This window comes from Ailuropoda melanoleuca, chromosome 16, assembly GCF_002007445.2.
Source record: "Ailuropoda melanoleuca isolate Jingjing chromosome 16, ASM200744v2, whole genome shotgun sequence".
NCBI classification, from domain to species: Eukaryota; Metazoa; Chordata; class Mammalia; order Carnivora; family Ursidae; genus Ailuropoda; species Ailuropoda melanoleuca.
In genome coordinates this window covers 76,220,504-76,228,980 of record NC_048233.1, presented here as the reverse complement: position 1 = coordinate 76,228,980, position 8,477 = coordinate 76,220,504, and the positions used below count along the sequence as shown (strand labels likewise).

The window sequence follows — 8,477 nt, the reverse complement described above, 5'->3', positions numbered from 1 at the left end:
CCTCCGCTATGAGCCTGGTTCTTCCTCTCCCACTCCCCCTGCTTGTGTTCCCTCTCTCGCTGGCTGTCTCTATCTCTGTCAAATAAATAAATAAAATTAAAAAAAAAAAAAGAACTTAAGTGAAAAAGGCACAACTTCACATGTTTGGAATAAAATATCAATTAATATCTTCCTGACCTTGACCTAAGAAAGTATTTCTTAAACAGGTGCAGAAAGCACTAACAATAATGGACAATTTAAAACTATTAACTACACAGTGCAGCCACTTTGGAAAACAACATGGATGTTCTTCAAAAAGTTAAAAATAGGAGAGAGGTTAAGATGGCGGAGGAGTAGGGGACCCCTTTTTCAGCCGGTCCCCTGAGTTGAGCTGGATAGGTACCAGACCAGCAGGAATATCCACGGAATCAGCCTGAGACACAGGAAGATACATCTGGATCTCTACAAATGAACATCTCCAGCGCTGAGTATCGAGGTACAAAGCGGGGAGCCGTGAAANATATATATATATAAATGATGTAAATGGAGCTAGAGTGCATTATGCTAAGCAAAATAAGTCAGAGAAAGACAAATACCATATTATTTCACTCATATGTGGAATTTAAGAAGCAAAACAGATAAACATAGGGGAAGGGAAAACAACAGAGAGGCAAACCAAGAAACAGACCCCTAAGTATAGAGAACAAACTGATGGTTACCAGAGGGCAGGTGGGAGGGGCTGATGGTGAAACAGGTGATAGGGATTAAGGAATGCACTTGTGATGAGCACCAGGTGTTGTATGGAAGTGTTGAATCACTACATTGTACACCTAAACTAATATTACACTGTGTGTTAACTGCAATTTAAATAAAACCATTTTAAAAAATGAAACTCTAGAGGCACCTGGGTGGCATAGTCAGTTAAATGGCCAACTCCTGATTTCGGCTCAGGTCATATCGCAGGGTCCTGGGATGAAGCCCAGTCAGGCTCCACGCTCAGCGGGGAGTCTACTTAAGGACTCTCCTCCTCCCTTTGCCCCTCCCCCCCGCTCCCACTCTCTAAAATAAATAAATCTTTTAAAAAATGAAACTCTAAATCAAAATGGAAAACCTGTGAGAGATAATTTCATAAAGACATCGTCAGAGTGCTAACCCACCAACAGTGCAGTGACACCCACCCGGGCGGTGACTTTAATTCTGACTCTAACCGGCAGACCCAAGGAAGAGACTCTGAAAGGTAAGTATGAGTTCTTCTCAAACAGCAAGTAACTGCAGCTTTGAGATTTTGTGGGTCAGAAAATATACGCGGGGATGCATGCAGAAGCCTAAGACAGAGTGGCCCCCCGCAAACAACTTCTGTGAACATTTTTCAAATCTTCACAATAAATCTGCCCTACCTTATGGTTTCTCATTATACCTTTCCTGTCACAGAACTCCTCATCCTGTGGATTCTGACAAATAACATGGCTCTCACCAGCCTTTCCCAGCATCCTTTGCTTGCACTTTTCCTCCATTGGTATCCGTCACCGGAGGAGTCAAGCAGGGTCTCTCCTGCTAGTTCCCTCACTGAGCCATCACAAGCTGCTAGATTTGGAAGGAAGCTCATAGGTTCCTCCTCCCACAGAAGGGAAATCTGGACCCAGCACCACATGGCTGCTCACGCAGAGCCTGGACTAGACCCACTTCACTCTCCTCTTACCCACCGGCTCCTCCCCTGCTGCCCACCCATGGCCAGCTGCCAGTACAGGAGCGGAGGGCAAAGAGAGAGGAGATTCCTACTTGTAACACAGGCAAAGCAAAGCTAGACCAAGATCTAAAAAATATACCAGAGGAAAAGGAACAGTAATGTGGTCCGGCTCAGTTCTCCACCTTCCTGAGGTGTAATTTCTGTGCCAACAGCCTGAGGACAGCTCAGAGGCCCTGGCCAGGACAGGATGTTTCCAGAGTCAGCCAAACTGGGCTGTCAGGGAAAGAAGCCTGTGCATACCAGACATGCTTCAGTGATGGAAGATCTTGACTCCAGCACCTTGTCAGCAAAAGTTATATAATTCTCGAGCAGTTTCACGTTTCCTGGTCACATCTCTCCAACATGAGAATGTGAGCTTTGAAGTTTTTTAAAGTGTCTCTTATGACCGGTGTTCCATCTTCTTCAGAGTTGGGAACTCAGATGTTACTATGAGTTTTTTATATGATCCCTGAATCCTCCATCTGCTACTACATCTATTTCAAAACCACGGTATCACTGGGGGTGTCCTGTAAACAGCACAAAGGCTAAAGGATAAGGGGAGGGGATATCTAGCACCAAAAAAGTAAGCTCTTCTTTTTGAAAATAATTCCAAAGAATGCCTCAAAGAGATTAAGTGAGTGAACCTACCTTGTTGCCTTGATTCTTAACTTTATTTTCTGAATATTTTGTAGGCAGAAAACTAACTTCCTAAACCTGAGGACACTTGGACACCCAAGTGCAAGAAGCTAATAGATCATCCTATTAACTCAATGTAAAAAGATCTTCTCCAAGACACATGATATGAAAACATCAAACCAAAGATAAAAAGAGATGGGATGCCTGGGTGGCTCAGCCAGGTAAGCCTCTGCCTTCAGCTCAGGTCATGATCCCAGGGTCCTGGGATCAAGTCCTACATCGGGCTCCTTGCTCAGCAGGGAGCCTGCTTCTCCCTCTCCCTCTGCCTGCTGCTCCCCTTGCCTTGTGCTTACTCTCTCTCCCTCTGACAAATAAATAAATATAATCTTTTAAACACACACACACACACACACACACACACACACACAAAGATAAAGAGAGAATCCTAAAAGCGAGGGGGGGGTATTGTAACCTACAAAGTAATGTCCATTAGTCTATCAGCAGACTTCTCAGAAGAAACCTTGCAGACCAGGAGAGTATGACAGGACACATTCAAAGTTTTAAAAGACTAAATAAATAAATAAATGCAAAGTATATTCCATCTCACGAAGTTGTCCTTCATGAATAAAGGGAGAAATACTTCCCCAAACAAAAGCTGAGGGAGTTCATTATTACTAGACCTGCCTTGCAAGAAACGCTCAAAGGAACCATCAAGCTGAAATGAACAGATGCAAATTAGTGACACAAAAACATACCAAATTATACAACACACTGGTAAATGTAAATATACAATCAGATTTAGAAAACTTGAATTCTATAATAGGTTGATGTGACAGTCACTTAACTATCACAGCTGAAGGAAAAAATATTAAGATAACAATATGTACAGTAATTTGTTAGTGAATATACAATATAAAAAGAGGTAAATTGTGACATCAAAAATACACAAGTGGAGTAAAGGGTAGATATCTTGTGTGCAATCAAAGTTAAGTTGCTATCAACTTAAAATGGATTGTTTTCTCTATAAGGTATTTCATGTAACCCTCATGGTAAAAACAAAGCAAAAACCCAGAGCAGATTCTCAAAAGCACACCACCACAGAAAATCACCAATTTACAAAGGTAGGCAGAAACAGAAGAAGAAAGAAACAATGGAAATACAAAACAGCCAGAAAGCAATTAATAAGATAGACGTTAGTCTTACATATCAATAATTCACTCTAAATGTTAAGGGATACAATCCAATCAAAAAGCACATGGTGACTGATTTGAATAAGGAAAATAAGACCCAACTATGTGCCTACAGGAGATACACTTCAGATGTAGGGGCAAGTATGGGCTCAAGGTAAATCAATAGAAAAGAAATTCCATGCACATGGAAAACAAAAGAAAGCAAGGGTTGCTACACTTATATCAGACACAATAGATTTTAAGCCAAAAATGGAACAAATGACAAAAAAGATAACTATATAATGATAAAGAAATCAATTCATCAAGAAGATATGACAAATGTAAATGTATTTCACCTCCAAGAGACATGACCATTCTAGCAATGCCCTACTGTCATGAAATAAAGCTCCTACTATGGAACTTTAGGCATTAGAATTAGATTAATGAGGTAGGTACACCAAATGAAGTAGAAATGCTTTCCGGAGACTCCCACAAGATCACATTGGTAGGAAAAGACAAAGCAAAACACTTCTGTCTCCAAGTGCCAAAGACTTTCCACACACCACAGCATGCTAACACCAAGAGGTAAAATGCATGAACCCAAGGTTGTACAGGTAGAAGATGATAGGGTGGGAATTCTGGTCTAGATGATCCCTCCTGAAGTCTGTGCACTATGCACTATGGACAACAGAAGAAGAGGAAAAGTGTAGCTCAATTTTAAATTCTCCAAAATACAACAATGAAAGAGCTATGGCTGATAACATGGAGTGTAAGGTGTCACCAAACTGTCACAAAAAATATGAATAAGTTAACTTTTGTTCTATTCTTTAGAGTTGACCAAAAACAGAATGCATATTTGGTCCTGTTCTTCATAATTTTGTTCACATTTTAATTTTTACTCCACTCCTGAGTTCATTTTCTTCCTCCACAGTTGCCTCATGGCATTTTTTACTTCTGCATTTCTGAGTGTGTAGATAATGGGGTTCAGCATGGGGGTAACAACTGTGTAGAACACGGCCACCAGTTTGTCCTCAGTGAAGGTGGAAGAGGGTCGCATGTAGAGGAAGATCGCAGGTCCAAAGAACAAGAGGACCACTGTGATGTGAGAGGCACAGGTGGAGAGGGCTTTCCGCTTCCCCTCTGCAGAATGATTCCTCAAGTTGAACAGTATAACAATATAGGAGGACACCAAGATGAGGAAGGAGAAAACAGAGATTAAGCCACTGTTGGCCAACACAATAACCCCCTCCACAGAAGTGTCAGTGCAGGCAAGCTTGAATAAGGGATGGAGGTCACAAAAGTAGTGGTCAATCACATTAGGACCACAGAAGGGCAGCTGAACAGCAACAAGAATCTGGACTGTAGAGTGAATTATGCCCCCAAGCCAGGAGCCAGCCACCAGAAGGCGACACACAAATCGGCTCATGATGGTTGTATAGTGAAGAGGTTTGCAGATGGCCACATAGCGGTCATAGGCCATTACCGTGAGCAGGAAGATCTCAGTGACCCCAAAGAAATGGAAGAAGAATATCTGAGCCACACAGCCCTCCAGGGAAATGGTTTTAATCTTGGCAAGTAAGTCTGTGATGAACTTAGGGACAACAGTAGAGGAGTAAGTGATCTCCACCAGGGACAGGTAGCTAAGGAAGAAGTACATGGGGGAATGCAGACTCTTACTGACATTGACTGTCAGCACAATGAGGCCATTGCCCACCACTGTGGCCAGGTACACGAGAAGAAACACCACAAAGCACTCTCTGCCCCTCTGGATCCTGGAAAAGACCGACGATAATTAACTCAGTCACGTTATTTGTATTCGCCATGGAATCCAATCAGGTGTTCTGGACACAAGGTCATAAGAGACCTGCAATAAAACAAACATTGATTGTAACCAATTCACCTCATTTATAGCACGTTAGACAGTGTAACCCACTTTACAATACACTAACCACCAACTCATTCATTTAGCCCATATGTACTCATTCAGCATTAAATATTAGCAATCTAACAACTGTATATATTAGAAAATTAAGGTTCAGAGAGATGGCAATTCACCCAGGATCACACAGAAAGTGGTGAATTCTGAGCCTCAGAACTAGGCTTTCTGACTTCAGCCAGGATTCTTTCCAGTTCACTACAAGACATTCTTAATTTTGGGGCTGTTCAAGTTCATAACCTTTATTATCTTCATTGTATTTTGATAGCTCTCTTCCGTTGGGAAAACCTCATGAGACTCTTCTCCTAAATTCCTTGTTTCCTTCAACTCTGCCTCAGGGAACATCTTCCCACTAATGATTCTTCCCTTTCCAATAGGTCCTGAGTATGGTTTTCTTAACTCAATTATACCAGTCTTCGACCCACTCAGGTCAGATTCTTTCACCGGTCTGCAGCTTCCATAACTGCGTTTGTATAACAAGTGTTCAAATCCTCTGGAGATACTTCAACTTACTCATTTGTCTCCATTTCACCAACACTTTCCCATCTCTTGCCCCACTAAGCAAACTACTGGGAGATCCTGAACTCTGAGAGCTTGTCTTCCAAGAGCATCGTTATGACCAGCCAGCCTGCCTGCTATGGTTCCACGTTGGTAGTCAGCAGCAAAATATACAAGACTTAAGATGTCTTAAGATGTCTCCCTGGAACAGATAATTACTGAGCACCTCTAATATATGTAAAAACACACTAAACTATACCGAATAAATACAGATCTGATACACATCCCAAGCTAAAAACGTCATGTGATTGAAAACAATAGTCTCTAGATTAAGGTGCCATGTTGGGAAGTTTTTCCACTGCATATGACCCATGAAAAACATGGATGAAAAAGCATGAGCACCTTGATTCTCTGCTGTAAATGTTATTCCCATTGTTCTTCCCCTTAACTCTGATTTCATACTAAAATTTGCAAGAAATATACTTATGAAGAATTAAAAACACACCTGAACAGCAAGGACCAGAATCAACAGAGAAGCAAAATTCAGTGTTACAGGCTGAAATAAAGGAGTATGTGTCAGAATTCCTTAGCCAAGCCCACATGCTGAAGTTTAAAACTAAATAAAGTCACTGAATCTTAAAAACAATAAATAAATTAGCATTCTAGAGTGAGAAAAATACTAGAGAAAGTCTTAATAAACCCAATGTGAAAACGATCTTCTATAAGAAATATACCTGTATCCCAATAGAAAATGGGCAAAGGATATAAACAGGTGATTCACAAAATAAGTAAAAAGATCAGGATACATATGAAAAGATTTTAAGATTCACTAATAATCAAATGCTCATAAAACCCTCCAAGCTACCCAGCCTGTAGCTCTGATATCATATTTGATCCATGACTCCCTTTCATTTCCACACCAGTCATCACCACACCCCATGAATTTCTCATTAAACCATTCCCCCATAATGTCCCCTTTCTCTCCATTCTTCCTGCCACCCCTTCTCACATGTTATCAGCAGATAACCAAATTATCAACACCTATTCGTCTTCAGATGCTCCCGCCCAACCATCCCGCACGGTGCAGGCAGAAAATTGTGTCCTAGACCCTTCTTTCCTCAGATCTTCCCCTGCATGGGAATAGCCAGGGGGAAACGTGAACTCCTCAAACTCACTTTTAAACACTTTCACAGACTGAGCCAGCCCAGCATTCACCCTTTTAAGGTGATTAACTAAGCTTAAGGTGATAAACTAAGCTTTGACTCACCTCTGTTCATGAACTCTTCCTGTCCCACAGCCCACCTTGCTCATTCCCACCATGAAGCCTCCCTTTGCCACAACGCCCTCTCCTTGTCCTTCCAACACTACCCACCTTCCGACCCAATTCCAGTCTTTCATGTTCAGCGAAGCTTGCCTTTAATACTCCACCGCATCTGTATCTTCTCCTCCCTGAGCATTTGAGAATACTTGGGTGCTTATCCTTCAATGTAAATCTGGTTCTGTTACATCTCTAAAATCTATCAATCTATCAATATCTAAAGTCTATCAAAATCTCCCTATTGCCTACAGCCTAAATTATAATATTCTTAGCATGGATTTCAGGTCCTGGCCATTGCTTATTTTTGCACCCGTGTTATTCCCAAATGACAGTTATCCAGCTATTTCCTACTCCAAAGTCTCCTTTCTCCCTTTTCTGTGTTTAGTTTTCCTCCTTCCTATTTGCACAAAGAAACTTACTGCAACAGGAATAATATATTCTCTCCTTTGTGCTCCTATGGTACATTCTCATACCACATAATTTTATAGAAATTAACAGATCATTTTATAATTGTAGCTTCTGGGACTGCTACTAAGAAATATACCATCATAATAATCAAAAATTATCTGTTTCATGTTCTTAAATCTTTATTATTAACTGCATTTTTCATGAATAATGATAGCTAGCATTGCAATAGTACTTGTGCCATATATTTAGAAGTACTCTATATACATTAATGGATTTAACTCTCACAACAAACATGTGGTGTGGGTATTATTATTATCACCTCTTTTTATACCTATGAGGAAACAGAATCAAAGATAAGTGAATTAACTGGACAGAGGTTACACAGGAGTGGAGCCAGGATTCCAGTCCAAGCAGCCGCATAGATCCCATGCTCTATAACCACTACCATGTATAATTTCTAAGTACATAACACATAAGAGTTAAAATTAAATATGCCCTTTCATTAGAGGTCTGACATATATTTGCCTACACAAACATATACCTTTTATCTGAGCATGAACTAACTACTTATTTTATTATCCATTCCTGAAATTAAGGAAAATATGATAAGACCAATTTCAGAGATCACTCAGAAGCAAGAAAGAAATCATGTCAGGCCAAGTTCTTCTAGGCTTTATCCTGAGGAGATAGAATATCTGATAGTCTTTCTTTAAAAAAAAAAAACTACCTTTTCCTGTCACCTCTGTCTTTTCTGCATTTATTCCTCTCTCTGCTACCTACCACCAGCCATTCCCACCATCTCTCCCA

The 8,477-nt window shown here is 40.7% G+C and overlaps 1 pseudogene; it reads right to left on the bottom strand.

Annotated features, from left to right (window-relative positions):
* Positions 1 to 4,405: 4,405 nt before the first annotated feature.
* On the bottom strand, positions 4,406 to 5,333 carry LOC100474852 (annotated as a pseudogene).
* Between the last annotated feature and the right edge of the window lie 3,144 nt (positions 5,334 to 8,477).